The sequence below is a fragment of the Aptenodytes forsteri genome, unplaced genomic scaffold (genome assembly GCF_000699145.1).
Source record: "Aptenodytes forsteri isolate BGI_AS27 unplaced genomic scaffold, ASM69914v1 Scaffold61, whole genome shotgun sequence".
NCBI classification, from domain to species: domain Eukaryota; kingdom Metazoa; phylum Chordata; class Aves; order Sphenisciformes; family Spheniscidae; genus Aptenodytes; species Aptenodytes forsteri.
The window spans coordinates 6,657,704-6,678,520 of record NW_008794443.1 but is presented as its reverse complement, the minus strand read 5'-3'; the positions used below and the strand labels follow the sequence as shown (position 1 = coordinate 6,678,520).

The 20,817-nt window shown below is 36.6% G+C and overlaps 1 protein-coding gene across 5 annotated transcripts in view; it reads right to left on the bottom strand.

Moving 5' to 3' along the window:
* Positions 1-20,817, bottom strand: part of FILIP1L (filamin A interacting protein 1 like) — a 221,238-nt gene that overhangs the window by 22,419 nt on the left and 178,002 nt on the right. Inside the window, exon 1 of one of the 5 annotated variants that reach the window (XM_009289707.2) lies at positions 16,036-16,189. The exons of the other annotated variants lie outside the window; for them this stretch is intronic. The gene's annotated coding sequence lies outside the window, so the exon portion shown is untranslated. Of the gene's footprint in view, positions 1-16,035; positions 16,190-20,817 lie in introns of those variants that run through there. 5 annotated transcript variants of the gene reach the window in all.

Genomic DNA, 20,817 nt, shown 5'->3' with positions numbered 1-20,817 from the left:
GTAATAAAGTATTAGAATTTGTATGTTTCGGTGTTGTTCATATGTATGGTATGTATCCAGCTGTGTAGATTATGTGAGGGAAATGAATTGCATATCAGGACTGTACTTGCACAAAATGACTGCTTCAGCACTCATTACCTGAGGCCCCTTGCTTTTTTTAGTTTTTTCCCCCTCTGAAACATGACAATGACTCCCTAGAAGTTGCTGCTGAAACGTAAGATTCCTGTTCTACATTTGTCTCTGGTCACTATTGTGATGTCCATGTCCAAGTGGTGAGTCTTTACAGTTTCCCACTGACAAGTTCCTGTTGCAGCCATCCTTTTTGTTCAGGAAGAGCTTAGATAACAGCCTCCTTTGCACAGCTCTTTATTAGCTGTTGACTGACTAGAGGCATATATTTCTGGGCATTTAATAGGCTGCCTCAGCAACATCCCCTTTGGCAGCTTTGTAGTTTTCCTGCATGGAGAGAGGAAGTCCCTGCCATTTTACAACTGTCCATCAGACTTGTCTGATTTAATGGCGATACTGTATAGAAGTCTATGACTATGAAATTTTGTACAACACCTTCACCATTGCCACTGTTTTTATTTTAGTGCACAAGTTGCAATAAATGTAATGAAATGCTTTATATGAAAAATTGATGGAATGGGAAGTAGCAATAAACAGAGTTGATATCAAAGAATTAAAGCAGCCCCAAATTCTTTACAGCAGTCAATTAATATAATGGGGAAAACAGACATGAAAAGGTATAAGTGGAGAGGGAGAGGTTTGTGAACTGAGCTTGAAGGAATGCTGCTGGTTGACAGAACAAATAAATGGGGGAGAAGACTGCGCCATCTTCAAAGGCAGCTTTTTACTGTGTTGTTAGTGTATGAACTTTTGTCCACTTTTCAGTGCTACTTTCAGTTTGAGTTCTTTTTAGTGTAAAAATCTCTCTTCCTTCCCCACCCTTGTCTCTAAATGCTTTAGTAGTGAAGTTCAATTGATGATTTACCGTTGCCATAGATATAAAACCATAACAGAAGCATAACTAACAATTTCATTTGGAACGAACTCAGTTTTTGTGTGTGCATGAAGTTAAGACATCTTATATTAATACTGTTAAAATAGACTTGGGCTTATTAGCATTTGATTTATTTTTAGCTTGCTTCACTATAATTTATTTTTGTAAGGCAAATTTAGCTGAGTTGATTAATACCTAAATTAATCAGTGTTCTACCCAACACTTCCATATTAACTAGTTGATATCTCTCTGGCCAAATGAAACTGTAATGCTCCAGTGACTGATGCCCCTTAAATTGCTTTAGAAAGAAAACTGTTAGACCAAATAGTAACTAACAATTGTAATTTTCATAGGGAAGCTATATAATCTTTTTATGATGCAAGTAAGATAATTGTGCATAAATAATAAATAAAATCAGTTGACAAATGTTTGAGTGAATAATCCCAGCAGTCCTTCCAGTGAGCATCAGTCTATATATAATTTGTATTTTTTTCTGTCGTCTTCTCTTTTTTCTTCTTCTATAACTTCATTTCTCAAGCTATCTGGAATGCTTAAGACTTGTTTCAGCAAAGCACTTGAGGTTCCAGCCCAGATTGAGTGCTTGAGTGAGGTAGTCTAACCCAATCTCTGATCAAGTCTGCGTTGCAAAGGTTATTTGAACAAAAGTGCCTAAATTATTGGTATCTGACCTGGATCATTGTACAAGCTGATAAGGATTTTCAAGAGATTCTGTTTCTTTGGTCATGCCAAAAGACTTTAGGGTATTTAAAAATGTTTCCTTCATTCAAAAGATAAAATGCAGTTTTAAGATTCAAACAGAAATACAAGCAAATATTTCTAACCCCTGAGATCTATTTCTTTTTGGAAAAATACTTCTATAAAATCACTCCATTGAAGTGAAGTTACAGAGCATGGTGCAGAAGCTGTGAGTTAAAGGATTTTAATGTGTTTCTAAAAAAAGGGATGTATTAAGCATGTTATACTTTTTTTTATTGTGTAGTTAAATAAGTTTTTGCACTTGTTTTTGATAACTGTACGCTTATTCTTGTATTCCTATACAGAAATATTCATTTATTCCTAAACAGAAAATGCCCTCAACAGTGCTGAATAGATAATGATTTCTTGGACAGAGTTGAGACTGATATTGTAAGAAGTCAACTGGGAGTCTGTTAATATTTGCAGAAGAATTTTTCCTTGCCTGCTGAATTCCTGTTTCATGGTTCAGTAGGTCACAGCAACTGTGTCTGCACATATGCACTTAGGAATGGAAGAGGACCCTAAAATGTTTGGGGTTTTGTTTTTTTGTTTTGTTTTGTTGGTTTGGGTTTTTTTAAATTCATCCTTGGTTTTGGTCAGCTTTTTTGGGGAACGGGACTTCTGCAGGTCAGGGCTTGATTATGTATATCATTTGAATTACGGCAAATCACATGTTTAATTGAAGAAGTACTGTAACTGATAGTAGTACTTTGTGATATTTTGCATACTTTTGTGACAGAATAAAAATACTTTTTGTTAACTTCATCCAAAATACTCTCTTCCTGAAGAAGAGTATCCAGAGTATTTGAGACAGCAATTTTACCAAAAATATGCAAAGGTCAAAAAAAGGGCTTAAAAATGAATTACGGCAAATCACATGTTTAATTGAAGAAGTACTGTAACTGATAGTAGTACTTTGTGATATTTTGCATACTTTTGTGACAGAATAAAAATACTTTTTGTTAACTTCATCCAAAATACTCTCTTCCTGAAGAAGAGTATCCAGAGTATTTGAGACAGCAATTTTACCAAAAATATGCAAAGGTCAAAAAAAGTTGGCTTAAAAAATAATAATTAAAAAAAACCCCAGACACTCCCCTATCCAATAAAATATTTTTATCATTGTCATTTCCAGTTGAATTTCATGATCCTGTAATTTCGTATTAGGCAAAGGTAGGTATATCATTTAGGCAAAGCTTTCACAGATAATTCCAAGCAGTTGACTTCATAGGACTACAAGAACCCTTTCTGAATCCAGGCCAGCAAAAACAGGCATTGGAAATTGTTTTTATGAATGTGAATGTTAGGTAGTTAAACAGAGTCAGGGTAGTGTCTTACTAGTACTTCTTCAGAGCTCCTGTTATAAATGACTGCTTTATTGTGGCTTACCATCATACCTGTTTGCAATACCTGTTGCCTGCTTTTTTATTTCCTTAAAGAAATTGTATTTGTCAGCTCTCCTCTGTTCATTGTAATCGCTTTCCTCAGTATGCATACTGTAGCTTCTTGGTGTTAATACCATGCATTCAATTGTGTTGTATTGTTTTCCAGTTTTTTTTTTCCAAGCGCATATAGCTTCGGCTGCACTACATCATATTTAGCAACATAATGACTATGTGTTCTCTGCAAGACGTGGGGACTCCCCAAACAGTTCATTGTCTTCTTGGTGTCATGTGATATCATTTTGTCTTTAAGTGGGGTTTTCTGGTGACATGGGGGGGGACCTGTATTACATCAACGTTGTTTAATTTATGTTTTTACAGGATTCTAAGGGGGCTGCTTTTCCTTTGAGTTTCAGGGAAACTGAAGAAAGCATGGCAGACTGATTGCAAGACCCTTATTTTTTTAATTTTTTGTTTGTCCTCAAATGAATCATTATTCTTAGAATAATAAGAATAAAAACAATGATTTTTTTTTTCTTTAATAAATCTTGTAATGATAACTTTAGAAAAGGCTACGTTCTCTAAGGATGCAAGTGAAATAGGCATTGGTTTGTAAAGCTGTACTTCTATTATTCCTTCCACCAAAGTATTGAGGAGATTTTAATATAAACCTTATCAATATCTTGATTTTTATCAGATCATTCTGCAGAAATGACTGATATTTTGAATGTCTGTGACTTTTTTTTTGTAAATCACGAAGATACATATTTTTATCTAGCTCATGTGCGCTTCACCCTTCCCCAGGTAAAAGACGTGTCTTACTAGAGGTTCTACAGGTTATAACATGAGGGAGACTTGCTTCTACAGTTTTTGGGCATGAGCTTGAATTTCACCTGTACGATGCAAATAAAAACACTAAGCTGAAAGCTTTTAAATGTAGATGAAGTCATGCCTCTTTGTCTGAGGCATACTTCTGAGTTAGCCATAAGCCATGGTCTGGCCTTTAGTAAGAGAAGAAACGTGCTTCATAATTTCTGGTAAATCTTACAAGTTGTTGTAGTTTTTGACACCAATGCAGTTAAATATTTGTTTTCGGAAGAAAGCCAGTCTGTCTGTGCCTTATGGCAACAAAATTTGGGTTTGTTAAAATGGTTTTCTGGTCTTGGGGTGGCTATGCATTTTTTTTTTTCTTTGCCTACAATTCTGTTTACTGATGTGTAGTTTTTATGAAGGCATATGTTATAGCTACTTTTATGGCTCTCTTTATTGATGCTTCTTTTTTCCCCCCATCATAAAGAAAGTCAAAAGCCTTTGAAATTACAGCAGCAACAACATACCATAGCTGTTGTGTAATCTGTTGGCTTTATCTAAATCAGTCAGCACTTCCCAACAGAATGCGAACGCTTATTTTAAAATTTGTTTTCCAGTATATTAGTTACATATGTATATTTTAAATCATTAGTTTATGCTAGGGTGCAAACCTCCACAAAGGGTGTCTCAACTGCAAGAGACTGTGTGTAAGGCAAATTTCCTGATAAGGAAATTTATTTTATAAAGTGAGGACTTTTAATGAGGGGAGTGCGAGTTCTGCTTATTACTCCACAAACTACCACAGAGTAATCATTGTTTTATCTGATGCTTAAAATGCTGACTTGCTTTACAAGTCTTAATAAAAGTCATGTATGATGACTGGTGTTGCCAGTGCTGGGTTAACTTGGGCAAAATTTCAAATGGATAACCAGATGTATTTAACTGTGACGCTGAGTAAACATACGCAGATAATATATTCTTTTAAAAATTAATTAATCTGGAACAGTAACGTTGTTTGTGACCATGATTTTGCAACTACTAAGCTGCTGAAAATTCTTCCTGGTGATACAGGGATATTGGCACTCATAAACGTTATGAAATCTTGTGTAAATTTGGTGACAGTAAATGGCATGAGAAATTTTTAACAAATTTATGTTGGTTAATTTAAGATTTAAGACTGGATTAACATTCACTTCTAGTTGGAATAACTTCAGTCCGGCACTAAAGTTCAGTTTTGTTTTATCATGAAACCTCAGTTAAAGAAAATAATTTTCTGTCTTGAATTATATTCTTTCCATATCTAGATGTTCTTGGAAATCACCTATCAAAACATCAGTCTTGTGTAAAATGTATTAATGCTTTCTGTGACAGTAACTGTTCATATGTGCAAGGTCATAGTTACTAATTCTGTCCATTCATTTCTAATCTTGTAATGGTAGCCATCCGCAACGTCTGAGATTATGATAGGAAGGTGCAGGACTTTTAGGTGGGAGTGAAGAAGTTGCTCTCCTATCAAATTGTTGGCAGGTTTTTGTTTTGTTTTCTTTTTTTTTTTTCCTTGACTGCATGTCCTGAAAAACAATTGTAAATGAGCACTGATCTGACAAGACCACAACATTGAGCTTTACTTGAAGTTAGCCTTAAAAACTTTGTGTCCCAGAGTTCAGCTACTGGAAAACATGGTACAATGAATTGTGAGCTGGACTCTGATGTGTCACCATTTTTGAGATGCACTCTTCTTTCTTCTTCCCTCTTCCTAGATTTAACAGCTTTTCCAGTTATTCTTTGAAGTCAGTGTCTATTACTGTTGGCATTTCAATGACGTATAATTGTGCATGTAGCGTGACTGTTAATCCTCTTCTGTTCTGAATCTAAATGCATCAATAACTTAACCGGCTCACGGCAATACGACTTGGGTTTTGTTGGTTAGCAGTTTGGGATTTTTTCATATTACCGTAGCGCTATTTATTCCGCCTGTAAAGTCGGAAATAAAGCAAGTAATTTCAGATGCAACACTAGAATTTGGAACTCTTTAAATTTATGTCAGCCAGGAAATTATAGTTTTGCAGATGGAAAGCTTTCAGAAGGAAATGGAAAGATGAACCACAAGAGATGTGGTATAGGGGTCAAAGCAACAAGACTGAGGCAGAACTCAGTGACTAATTCAGGTCCTGCATTTGTCTTTTCTTCATCTTCAACATGTAAAATTTTGTGTCTGAATTTCAGATTTATTAAAATGGAAAAGCAGTGTTTTCTTACTGTAACAGATTATTTTGAGAATTAATATTAACCCAAAGAGGTTTTAATAGTATGGTAACTATGCAAAATAAACCAAGACAACTACTGCTTTTCATAATTTGTGATTTTTTTAAATGGACAGTGTCACTGAAATGATTGCATTTGATGATTTGATACTTGATATTGCATGATAACAAGTTAAGTTAATGGGAGAGATCCTGTGTCTTTATGAACCTGAGTTTTGTTTTAGATGTATACTTTAAGCATTACTGCTAGAACATTATTGCTTGACCAGTTATTGAGCTGTTTTTAAAATCACCAGTGTTATAAAAACACTCAGTACTACAGTGATAAACAGGACAGTGTTCCCACCCCCACCCCCCTTTTTTTTTTCCTTCCTTCCCCCTCCATGGGCAGGTGGATGTGTTTGCATTGTCAGCAGTCGTTACCATTGCAGCCTACTGCTAGGCTTTCGCAAGTGGAAAAATTGTAGCAGGAGTTAATTGAGCTCCCGAAAACTGTCATTTAGAGCCCTGCCTGCCTTTTCCCCCGTTTCCGGTGGGAAGATTACGCACAAGCAAGGGAGTGCAGCTTTTGCCCAAGTTCTGGAAATTTCTGGTCAAGCTGCTGCTAGCACTGATTACCCCAGCCATGTGTGTTTAGTTTGTACGATACAAATACTACTTAGTTATCACTGCCATGCTTTGTTTACTGTTGATGGAAGTGTAATAGACAGAGGGCTGAGTTTTTGTCTTGGCTATTTAATCTGCATCCTTCAAGTGACTGAGGAGTTTGCAGAAGTTCTGATCCCCTGAATGAGTCAGTTGCTTCAGCTCTGTATAAGTTTGTAACCCTTAAGTCATCTTTTTACACTTTTCAGTTTAATGATAATACTTGTTTTAGATTAAGAGAATAATCTGAGTTTTCTTTTCTTTAAGCAATTTCAGTAGATAAATCCTGTCTATAATTTGTTTGTGGTTTTTTAATTCTGTATATAACATCATAGTGTGTAGGATCAAGGTGGACCTCTGTTTTATGGATGCTTTTTCTGGGGGGCAGTTGGGAAAAATAGGTGCTTCTCTTATACCTGATTCACCTGGGGCAGTGCTAGTGGTGCTGTCTTGACCAGAACTGGGCATAATTGTGCAAGGATCCAATTCATACAAACTTTTTTAAACTTCAATTAGTTAATATTTTTGGTATGACAGAAAACGGCACTCAGCCAACAATAACACATCATGTTACTCAGAGGAGACTGGTTAGTTGTAAATGTCATTTTCCCATAACATTTACAGGAACTAGATGTTCTCTAAAACAATTCTAACACACATTTTATATAGAAATAAATGTCTGGGACCACATTTTCATCCATGGGCAGAACAGGCACTGTGCCTATCTCTTATGCTAACCATGGCCTTATTTGTATATTGTCAGTCATCAGCAGTGGTAAAATTTAGAACTTTCCATACTGCCACACGCACTTCCTCTGTTGAACTGAAGGCATCCTCCTCGTTGCTGCCAGTCCTGGATAAGCTGCTCAGTCATACAGTGGCCACTTGCTTTTAGAGAGGTGGAAGCTGACTGCAAACTTTAGTATGTTCTCCACATGCTCAATGCACGACAAGAATTTATGTGCTGAAATTGTGATTAGAACCACATAGATTAAACACTGTAAGTTAAATAAAGGTACTTTTAGTACTGAATGGGACTGCCTGGGAATACTGTGAGTTTGCCATCATTTGGAGGAATGGGGCTAGTTAAAAACAATTAGACAATGGAATGATGTAGGTGGTCCCACTCCTGTGCAGGAGGATAAAATTCCATGACTTCTTGAGCATCCTGTTTGTACCCATAAAATATTGATTACATACATACATCCTAAGACAAAAGTAAGCCCTTTTTCTGGTGTGCTTACTTCCTGAAGTAGCTCTGTGTATGTATATAATAAACTCTTGAGTGTTTGAAGACTGGGCTTGGGTGGCACCTCATTCCTTTTTTTGGCAGAAAACATGAACCTTAATTGTTACTGCAAATTTAGCTTGAGATACTTAAATTTTCCTTGGTGCAAGGTTGCATGAAGCAGTGTAGTTGAGGATTTTGGTAGGCAAAAGACTTTAATCAGGTTTGCTGATACAGTTGCAACTTCTTCTAGTAGCCAAGACTGGAAGTAATAAGAGCAGTAATAACAGTAATGTCAAACAGAGATTTCACTTTGAAGCTAAATATGCATCTTTTTCCCATAGACCTGATAATGTGAGGGTGTCCATTTTCTCCAAGATAGATTTGGCCAGCACTTCATCTTGGAGGACACAGGTGAAAGAGAGATTGTAGCAATGCATTGCAGCATGGTTAACTAGCTAAAGATGGCTTTGAAGCTACGAGTGATGAAGAATGCTGCTAGTTTCCTGTTTTGCAGCAAGTGACCTTCAGAAACTGTATTAAAACTATTTCCAGTGGATTACAAATTGCTTCTGGGTACAGTTCTAGGTATTGAAGCTCTGTAGTTCTGGGGACTTTGCTACCTGGGAGATAATTCACTTTCTTGCTATCTGTCCTAATCCTGCTAAATGTCTTGCTGTATGTCTCCTATATCTGAATGTGTTGGGACTTGAAGTGTGGGATGTTTGGATGCATTTTCTCTTGTCTTAGTAGGACCTTGGGCCACATTGGCCTGGAGCACTTGGTGAATCATCTAAAGGTGCAAAGTCAGTGCATGTTTGTTTAAAGCATGTTAATCCTTAGCATAGGTGTTCTTGTTCAGGATTTAAGTTTACATGGTTTCTCCAAACTGATCCTCTTCAAAGAGGGCTAACACATTGTTTTAGACTATAGGATAGGAAGCTACAGTGGAGAGCTAAAGATGATAGTCTGAGAATTTTTTTAATGTTTATAGTTCTAACCAAGGTTTACTTCATAGATTTAATTCACATGTTTAAATAACAATTTAAATAACAAATAATAATTTAAGTAGTCTCTTCACCTGTGGTGAATTGTTTAACTAAAGAACATCTTTTACTCTCAGATCTGTTGATTATGATGTGTTGAAGTAAGATTTTTTTCCATTCTTCTGTAGCCTTGGTAGTTCACTGCGTTAAAGATCAAATACTCTGCTTAAGCATAAAAGAAAATTGGGCCCTTTATTCCTATGTCTGCTCAAAGTGCCAATAACAGTTTGTATCTAGAATCAGCTTTTTTTTTTTTTTTGTAGCTACTTGCATGTATGTTCAGCAGCTGGAGTAACTGTTGCTTGCTTTGGAAAATAAACGTTTCCCTATTTCTTAGGAAAAAACCCTAAATTGTTAGGATGAAAAGGTGGATTTAACTAGTTCTAGCTATTCTATGACCAATGGTTTCTTAAACTCTTTTAAAATTGGTCTGAACAGTCTTCCTAAAGCCAAGAGAGAGACTTACTTTTTCCATCTTTAGTTGTTTTCTAGTTTTCTTTCTCTGCCTTTCAAAAACTGCCATAGAAAAAAGGCTTTTTTAGGAAAGAGAGGAGGGTCGTGTGCATGTATGTTTCCCTTGCCCCTTCACATGAAGACTTTTAGACACCAAGTGTTCCCTGTTCTTCAAATAACTGTTAATTCAGTCGAACATTCCCTGCCTTGTTATTGTACCCCAAATTGATTTATAACTCAGTATCGTTATGTGACTGAAGGACATTTGGCTACATGCCCTATTTGATCTCTTTTCTTGCCTCTTGGCTGATGGTCTGTGATGTTTAGGTTATATTTTCCTATTTTCAGATGTAACTCTGAAAAATGAAGGAGCTGTAGCATGCTTTCATGTACAGTATGTTTCTGATGTAATACATTTTAGCTTTTATCATTAATTTATAACGTGGTTTCAAATGCTGAAAATAAAGACACAATTATCTCTAGATAGAACTTGCTAGTTGTTTGGTTAACTGCATTAGCCTAGATATATGATAGGGTCATTTACAGGTTATAAAATGTTACCTTGTCAAATTCTGATTCCCCCCACCCAGTTAATCCTGATTGAAATAGGAGAATTTTTCTGTTTACAAAGATGGCAGTAATCATCTAGAGCTTTAACCAGAGGATGGGAACAAAGCAAGGGCAAGCAGGCACTTTCCAAAGTGGCTGCTCCTTTGTGTACCATGTTATGTTTTCTTCCCTATTCCTTTATAGGGGTTAGCAAAATATGTAAGCTTGAAGATTCTTGTCAGCTGTTGTCTGCTGCTTTCCCGAAAGGGAATCAATGTGTGCACCTCCTAGCACAAGCCTAAACATTCTCCACTGGTTGGTGGTGTTCCTGCATGGTCACCCTCATAGGCAGTCTATTTTATCTGTCTTGAATTGACCTATATTGAAGCTGTACTTGCTGACATCACTTCAGAGGCTTTTTATCCCCCTGCTCTGCTTACACATATGCAAGCAAGTGCACATACCCATTTATATATTAGATATGTTTTTAGAAACATGTATTTTAGGAGAAGTTTCAAGCCTGCCAAGGTTCACGGTGGCCTTTTCATTGGAGCCAATTCAGTATTTAATTTGGGAATGACATGGGCTGCTAGTGAAAAGACTTTTCTCTTTACATGAAAGAGTATATGGTACTGTTTTACAAGTTAAGAAAATGTTTCAGCTTTGAGCATTAACAAATTGCATTTTTTTTTTCCATGTTCATACATCCAAGTTAGTATGTTCAGCATTGGATTTCAGATATTTAGGTCAGGGGTTGGCTGCCCCAAATGTGGAGCTGTTGTATCCCCAGGTTCAAGTGACCAAAATTTAAAAAAGAAATTAGGCTCATATAATTCATTTTCCTCTTCTCTAGGTAGAGTTCTGAAACAGAATGGCTCTACTGAGAATGTGCTTGACTGGGGGAAGCATTTTGAAGTTGAAAACAGAAACAACTGTGGCATTTATTAGGCTGCTTCTGAAAAACCTCTGTGTAGCTAAGTAGAATAGAATCATGTTTGGGAATGTGGTGGGTGACATAAGTTTCGGGTAAGCCAAACTTAATGGTGATAAAATTTCCTAATTTTCTTCATAACTTTACTTAAGGACTGAAAGTTATGCAAATTTTACCAGAATATTGATTAAATCCATAAAAAGTTGATGGAATTCAGTCAGCTTATACTTTCTCTAAGAAGGTTTTGTCCATCTGCTGAAATCCAATATGTAATTAAAATGTGAGTTTTATGAGTGCATTACTTTCCACTTTTAAACAGCCAATTTTGTGTGTGTTTTCTCGTGGTAGTAGCAACACGCTGCTTCATTTCATTTTTTAAAATTTTTCCTCTTTCTCTTATGCTCTCATTGAGGTAGTTGCTATGCAAACACTAGATAAGCTTTGTGTCTCCAATAAAAAAAGACAGAGTTTTAAATCCACTCTCTGCAATGAATTTGAAAGAAATTGCTTTGATTAGTAGGTTTAAGGCAGATCTTTAAGAACTGTAACCTATAATTTCTTTTAAGTGCAATTGTTGTGTTCCTTCCCAGGCCTTTGGAAGCCTATAAAGGACAATGAAATCTGGTTGATGCATTGTTTCACATCCCTGAAATGTATGCAAGACTAATGTTTTTCTTGTTAGAAGTATTTAGTTTTTTCCATCCACATTTTCAGTCATGTTCGCCGGAGCTTTGTGTACCCTACCTGAAGTACATCTGTAAAGGTTTGTTGAAGCTTGAGCACGAGCAGTTAGGTGGTTGTGGGCTCTGGTTGCTCAGCTTCTATGAGCATGCAGCGTGAAGCAAAATGGCTCAAGTTCTGCTTATTTACCTCAGCAGCCACTCTCTGGTCGTTGTCCGTAGGTCCCCTGCCCAGCTCGAGGCTGAAGTCAAGCAGTTGTGTTACATCATCGTGATATGCACAATGAGCCGTAGCAGAAAGGGTGACTTCTGCAACAGGCAAGAAGTATGTGCATTTATCAACTTGAATGACCAAGGTTATAGGACCTTGAGTTGTGTTGAAATGTTGTCTACAAAGGTGGGGTTGAACTTTCACGCCCAAGCTTTCCATTTTGTTATTAAAGGAGGGTTACATACAGTGATGTTGCTGCGTGTTTGCTCAGCTAGCATTCATTTATTGCATGAACATTCATCTCTTCACTGTCACCTCAGTTCTGTTGTTCTGGTGAGGAGGCAGTGCTTTGGGAGGTGTTGTTTTTGTACTGTTTTTAACTGGAGGCTACAGACTGCCACAGAAAATCTTCAAATATATTTTCCTTCAATAAGTGAACACTTTCCTCAAGTGAGCTGTGAATGCCTGAGTGTGCTCCATTGGTCCATCAGCGTGAGTGCTGTTACTGACCTTCCAGAAACAACATGGTGCCCTGGACATGCAATCAAAGTGATTTTTGTCTTGCTGACAGAAAACACAGCAAGCCTCAAAATCAGCATAACATACTGAGAGGTGTTAAGACTCAAAATGTCCATTACTTCACTTAAATCACAAGATTGGGCACTATATTTAGAATTTTTCAGCAATGCCTCTTACCCTCATGGAGCTGAGTAATACAGTTTAGTGAATGGTTGAACTAACCAGACTTTCAACCACTTCAAAAAAGCTTAACATAAACCTCAAGGATGCCATGGCAGAATCCATTCAATATGAGAAAAACCTAAGTAATTAAAAATAATTTATTTTTATTTGTAAGGCATAGTTTCTAAGCTCAAATCAACTTGATGACAGGCTAAAGTATTAAGGGGAACTATTAATGAGTCAGAACTAAGATTTTGTAGGATGGGTTTTAAAGATATGTCTTCCTACACTGTAAACTCCTTAGGATTCTCTGACTTAAGTATTTTAATTGCTTCTCTGACTTAGATATTTTAATTGCTTCTTTAATGAACTGTATTCAGGTAATACCACACCCAGGATCTGAGAGAAGCTGTTTGCAGGAGAGGTCCAGAGGAGCAGTGGCTGCTCACTTGCCCATGCCAAACTACACCTGGTAAAAATTTTTCATGAAGAAGAGTGCCAGCCTTTTAATAACTGCCACAGAGGGGAAAATCACTTGAGAGTAAAACCAGGCTGGTTTTTTATCTCATGACAATGGCAGATGTGATAATTCATCACACTATTAGGTAAATAATATGGAAGTGCTGTTACGCAGCAAAAATCAAGCAATAACTTGATTTTACTAGTACTGATGGGGAAAATAAAATAAGTGTAAGTTATATCCCTTGGTCTTCTCGGTCAAATCTCTAAAGATTCTACTCTCAGCAGTTACGCAGTGTTTGTCAGCGGAGGGAAGGGAAGTGACGGGGAAGGAACAAAGGGTCAATGCAGTTTGATAGGAAGTTGACTTTCATTTCTGGAGGATATATGTGTTCTTAAAATGTTTTCTCTTTACATTGGATGTTGCAAAAAGTTACTATAAAAAGAAATTTAAGTGAAGAAATACAGTTGTTGAAGACTGAATTATGTGATAATTCTTTTCCTTTACTGTCTCCTTTTACTGTTAAGTGATGCAAGCTAACGTTTTAAATGCTTAAAATTAGATAGTCTCAATACATATTAAGAAAACTGATAAAACAAAGGAGTGTAATGCTGGGGGTGGGGAGGGAACAACAGTGAGACATTTTAATCATTATACCTCAGTCTAAATACTTTTGATTTTGCCATTATAAATGAGAGCAAAATTGGTCCTGTAAGTATTAAGTGAAGAATGTTTTCCCTTTCGATCTAAGGAAGACAGACTATGGGAAATAGAGTTCTTCTGGCTTTTGATAGGTGTTATGATTTGTATTAGACTAGCAGCATTCACAGTACAGATGGTAGTTTGGATATTGCTAAAGCAGTGATCAGCGATAAATGTTACCCTCCTCTGTTGGATTTGGAGGAGCTGCAATAGTCTCTTACTATGGGTAGGCTTTTTTCTTGTTCTAGTTACTGCCTTTATCAAATATATATGTTTATTCCATGTGTAGCATTTCTACAAATATTTTTTCTTCATCATATTGTAGTCCTTTGACTTCAGCTTATCCTTTCTACTCAGACACGTTATTTGAGGTCTGTAACTTAACTTTGGTTCATAACATATCTTTTCATAACATAGCTAACTTTTCCACTTTATAACTTGACAATGTATTTATGATTTAATCCACTGGATATAGGATATGTAAGAAACCAAGCAATCATTTATCAGGAAAGAGATCTAAAAATGTTAGGACATAGGCTGCAAGTCTGCAGATATAACAGTAGTGAGCAGAAGACATTATAAGGGGCTTAGGATACTGATCCGGGGTATTGGTTTTCTACTATAAACTTACATTTGTTCTGGTTGCTAGGATCCTTTTCATTCTATATATACTATACAGTGCCCTCTTCCCTGATTCTGTAGCCAGGCAGACTCAAGGCATCAAGAGAGGTGTAAACTTTGCTCGTTACAAGAAGGATTATCTTGGAAACATGGATGTGACCTTTATCTAAATGCCAAGGTTAATTATACACAAATACCTAAATTATCTTGGAAATGAAATGAAATGAAATATTTACATTTTTAGAAGCATGTGGAAAATAACTACTTAATATTTTCTTGTTTAAAGCAAAAAAAAAAAGTCACGAAAATGTTCCCACATGATATTTTGACTCAGTCTCTAAATCCATGTATGCTTGATAGTACAGCAATGCATATGATTGTATCAGCTTTGATTTTTCTTAAATATATACTTGAACAAGGATTTTGCAGGATTTAAAACATCAAATGAAGAGGAAAAAAACCCTTTCTGTTGTCCTAACATTTAACGCCGATTTAATTTCTTATTAAGGAAAATGAAAACATAAAACAAAAACATGTTTTACTTTTAAGAAGAGTTTGAGTTTAAAGGTCTTAAGGAGTCTAACCTTTCTAACATTTTAAATTACACATAAGACTCTGGAGAGCAATGCTTAGTAGTCTGAATTTGCAAGTAGGACAGTACAACTGACTTAACTGCAGTTGTTCCTATAAACAAGGATTTGACAGGGTTTGGCCCTTAAGGGAGAGGACAGTGTAGTTTTGTATACTATGCGGATGTGAATTATAAACACGCTAAGGTCTAATCTTTCAAGGTGCTTAGTGCCTCATCAGAACTGCTTTCCATTCTCTGTTTTTTGGAGTTGTTAACTGTAATACTGTTCGGCATCTTGCAGAATAAGCCTCAAAGAGACCGGTGGGTTTCCTGATTTTGAAAGCCTCATCATTTGTTTGATGACCAGGATTTAAAGTTTTTTCATCAAAATCTGACAGTTCTATCCTCTTGTGATTTGACACTTGCACACAAGACACAGAAGAGGGAAGCAGTGTGTAGGAGTTGAAAAGTTTGTTAGTAATTAAACTAGTTACAATTGTTTCTTTCAGACATAGCAAAATCTTACTGCAAAGTAATGTTTGTGGCAATTTATACATCCCTCTGTAAACTACAGTAAAAGTTGTTCAAAAGTATAGTAAATGCTTAGAGACATATGTGCATACATGTCTACTAATATATAGCATGTGCATATAAATGCAGCATAAAGAGGCAGTAGCTCTACCTAATATATTACAATACAATTGGACTCTTTCCACTGCTTTAAATGCAGTCATGATTTTATCCGACCATTTGGAAAGTGTGTGTAATTCATAACTATCTCCTTTAACATTAAATTAATTCCTCATCTGTTGGCACTGTAGGAATTGTTTAAAATACAGTTTTTAATGCTTGAAATAGTCATCCTAATTCCGAGTAACCAGACATCTTCTAGATCTCCTGGTGCTGTTTCGGGGTATTTCATTATTTCTCAGTCCTCACCCCTTTTTTTGGAAGCAACTTTTTAAAAAAAGTATCTCAATAGGAAAAAGCAAAAAGCGCCAGTGCTTGCCAGAAGAAGTTTGCTTCCCACCCTCTCCCTTACCTTGCGCTCCTGGACTATAGAAATCCTGGGTCAGCTATTGCTCCATGGTGTGAGGCGTTCAGCTGTAGCATCAGAGATGTGAGCATTCCAGCAGTCCCACTAAACAATGAGAGATAGGCTCTTTGCATGCCCCAAGCCTATGGAGCATTACGTCATTGCCTTGCCATATAAGGCACTCTGTGTTGTGCAGACTCGTCGTGTCTGACTGGTGTACTTTAGTGATAGCCAGAACTTAGAAAGCTTATTAATGTGTTCTGGCTCCAGCTGACGCTCAGGACTGTGTGAAATATTTCATTTGTCTACTAGTTCATGGCCAAGAAGAATGTGCGGAAGGTTTGGGTTAGGGCAGTTCCTTTCTATTATTGATAATAAAGTCGTTAGAAGTTGTTAGCTGATTAGTTATAATGTTTTCCACTTAGTCTTGCAGCCTAGAATTTGAGAAGGGAAAAATTAAATTCAAGGTCATCTTCTTTAATTAGTTGTTCTAAGGGAGCTTTTTCTTTTTTTCTTACTTTCTTTTTTTTAATATGACAAAAAATGTGAATTTAGCTGAACTCCTCAGAGGGATATGAACTCTTCGAGCCTTCCTTTTTTTTTCCTTCTGTAAAGAGTCGGGGTCCTCAGAGGATAGTATTTTATTTCCTGATGATGTAACTACAAAACAATTCTCTAAGTGATGATGGGAAGGCCAGATGAAATCTGATTTTTTTTTTTCTTTTCTCTTCAATGTTTTTCCTACAAAACCCTTTCCTTTTCGTATGTTTGTGTTTCAGCTAACACAATTAAGCAGTCTAACCAACTATTTTTAGTAAGGTCTTAAAAGAAATGAGTTGTTTGTTTTAATATTTAGGAAAGAGGCAGGAAGCCAAAAAGTAGGATTTAGATTGAAGAGCTTAAAATGTATCTCTTGTATTCCCTGTCCTTCAGTGTACACCCTGAATAAACATTGAGAACACAAGGAAGAAATACTTGAAGTAGGCACAAAACTTATTGTTGAAATTCCACTAAGGGTTAACAGGAGTTAATGAAATAAACTCCTTTTGTGTTGATGGGTAAATTAGACCATTGAAAGGCGTTCTACACTATTTTGTGCAGCTCTGTTAAAGTAGGTACATCCACAATTCATTTATTTGCAGCATTTGAATTTTAGTCTTCAGATAAACTTCTGTATAGCTTAAGCTGTCCTACTGCGTGCTTTGTTTATTTTATCATACTTGAACATAATGCTAACGTAAGGCAATTTACTTATTTGGGGGTGTTGTCTGTAGGTATGAAGACAAATGGTGATTAAAATGTTTGTGTTTCATTAAAAAGACAGACGCCTCTTAACTACCTTGCAGATATTTATCCTGAGTCTAGCCTGAAAAAGATACTTATTCTTTAGTTGGAAAATTTCAGCCAGCCTTTTGCACTGTGACTGGGTAAAAACTTACTCCAAAGTGTATGGATGATCCTGCTGTGTCCCCCTTGTAAGCTTTTGAGGAAGTTCAGATTTGGGTGTTTGATCAGAAAACTTCCAAATCCATTTGATAGTGCAATACCTGTATACTGACCCTTCCAAAATGGTTTCAGAGATAATGAAATGTCTTATTTGAATATACCAATGAACAGACCAGGTTAATATTTTATTTCCTATTCTAGGGAGATTTAATAACCAAATCCAAACAAAAAAATAACCTGTCCTTTAGCTAAAATTGGACTGTTCAGTTGTTTGGCTAATGTTTTTGGGAAGTAACATTTTGTATAGTTTTTCTCAAAAGTATTGTGCCAGTGTGGATCATTTGAATTACATAAAAGCTCATCCAGGTGACCTTGGTATGGGAACATGAAGCTGACTTCATCTTCAGCTACAAACTCACCCTTTCTGCTGGGACTGTGTTTAAAAAGACAGGACAACTGCAGGTGCAAGGTCCTGTCTTAGAGAAGGCTGTGGAGGATGCTATATCTAGTTAAGATTTGCAGGGGGAGTCAGGTAAGTAGATCTGTGAAAGGTAGCTAGGAGTTAAATGTGCATGAGTTCTTTTTTACATATATGTGTATGTGCAAGCATACAGATGCTTAGAGTGAAACCTACTGTTTCTGTATTTTACTTCATTAATTTTTTTCCTTTCCTTCCCTTTGCAATTTTTTTCCCTGCATCTTCCCCTTCACCTGCATACCCCCTATCTCTCTAGTCTCTCTCTATATGAAAATTGCCTGCATTTTTGTCCTCCCACATGAAATAGTTGTTGTAGACCATACACAGCTTTGAAGAAGAGGACTTCTCAAAAGCTGGTAATCAAAAATGCATCCTTACAGTCCAGTCCAGTTCTGTTCTGGAGTTGCTAGGAACACAGCTCAGATAGTGCTGGTGATAAGTTTATTGGCAGTCTGGGGGCAGGCTAGAGCAGGGAATAGGGAATGCAAATCCTCCTGTTTATAAGTCTGTGTTTACATCTGGGGATGGCCAAAGTATGAACTTCTAGTTTCTTAATTAATTCTCCTCTGCGATACAAAAGTGCACATCTGTGACCTTCTGCAAAACAGCTTTATCAAAGAGCATCAGCGTAGTGTGTAATGACCTGACTTCCTTCTCTTGCATTGTCACAACTTAATAAAGGACAGAGTACAGTACTATTCCAAGCCCTGTTAAGGAACTATATCATTAAAAATTCCAACTTTTGGAATGAAAAAGCTATAACATGAAAAGCTTTTTTATATCTGAGACAACAAATAGAGTTGCTGAGAAGTCTTCCTTTACTGCTTTTTTACAGTGTCTTCCAGTACCTGTAGGTGGAATCCTGGCGCTGGTGAACTTCACCAAAGGGGGGAAAAAAGCCTTTGGGCAGGCAGATATGCCTGTCTCATTCTCCATTGCTCCCTGAAAATGAATTTGGTTTCCTTAGTTATTAGACACAGTTGTTCAGAATTGGTGCACTTGCAAGTATTGTGACAGCAAAAGAAACTGTGGATTTGTAGAAATTAGAGACCAAATGAAAACCTTATTAGATCATTTGGTGCATCCCATGACAATGCAGGGCTGCTCCCTGCAGCCTGCTTGCGGTGGCTTTCATCTAGTCTCTCTGCTTAATGTTTTGTATTGTTATTTGTGCCCACATTCTCTCAGGATTTTACTTGAAAAAAATAGAAGCTGAAAAGATGGAAGATAGTAGCAGGCAGGGAAAAGATAGGACAAATAAGCTAAAAGACTTTGAGGCTGTTGTTTAGACTTTATCTTAAACTATCTGAATTCCTCCCACTACTTCCATCATTAAACTCCTCTTTCCTTTTTCTTCCCATGGCAATTCATAGCAGCAGTTCCAGTGTCCTTAAACTCATAACCTATCTATTGCAGCATTTGACCCCTTCCTTTAGCCATTTTGTATCTAAGATAAATAAAGGAAATTAGAACTTGGGCCTCAGTTCAACACAGCACTTAAAACATAGTCCTGTGTATTTTTGTTGAAAAAGGAAAGGACTTCAGCATAAGCCTGATTTTAATGATACATTGAAATGCTTGGCTCAGTCAGGCTCTTGGTCACATTTACTTCACGTAGATACTGTTGAAGCTCGGGCTTTTGAAATTCTTCATGGGGTCTAAATCTTTAGGTTACTTTTATATTCCAAAGATAGACATCTACAGAAGTACAAATACTGTCAAAGCTTTTACTAGCATTTTACATTACTTAAAACCATTTGCTTTTTTGGAGGTGGTCTGCTTAAGCTTTGCAAGTGATACTGGAGAACTGAAACACATGCAAGATTGACAAGTTGAATTTTAATGCATAAGTGGGATCTGATGTTTAATGTTTTAATAACTCATGTGACTTCAAGGATTTTTCTCCAATGTATGCTCAGCCTTATCTGTGAAGTCTGTGGGAGTTTTGACATTAACTCAGTGGAAGAAGGCTTACTCTTTAATTATTTCTTGGATTGATGGCATCCTTCAAAAATTTTCTATCCAATTTGTCTTTATTACTTCTCCTAGCATTGTGATTGACACCCTCTTAGATTTCTTCATTAAAGAGTGTTTTAGTGTTTTATATCCTAATGCATAGATTAATTTCTGAATATTACAAAGAGAAATATAGAGGCTATTATGGCTACTTGACAGTCTGAAATGCACTGACAACTGATAAATTGCATGTGGAAGGCAAGGGGGAGAAGCAGGGGAAAGTTCTAAAGATAACGTTCTTTAGATTCATGTATCTTTTACTATGGACCATGGATGGAAAGAGATTCATATCTTCATTACTGTGTGTTTTTAATTTTTTTGGCAGCAGGAAGAAATATTTTCCCAAACTCTCCTATTGTTTGCAGATTCCATTATTCTCCCCTTTTTGGCAGATACAAATAAAATTCCTAGCCAACTATTAGGCATAATTAGATCCCTTTTTTGTTGGGCGCTGCCTTGAGAAGTTGATGACTGCATCTCTTAACTACTAATGACTTCTCTCCTAAGGAGAACTGGCAAGTGCTCCATATCTGCTTGTGAGATGGTTTCCTTTTGTGTATGGGACCAAGGTAATTTTTTATGAAAAAGACATTTTTTTGTGCAGCAGAGCTTACCATGAACAGAGATTAACAGAATTTAATTTGTATGCCTTCCCCTAGTCTGTATAAACCATATATAGCCAAATAATCTTTTCTCCATAATGAAGTGAGATAACGTTCTTTAGTCTATGAAAACTCTACACAATAATGTATTTTAAGAAGCAGTTTGGGCTTGGAGGTTTGTTTTGTTTGTGGTGTTCTTCACTGAGATTTTTTATTATCATCCCCCCCCCCCCCCCCACCCACGCA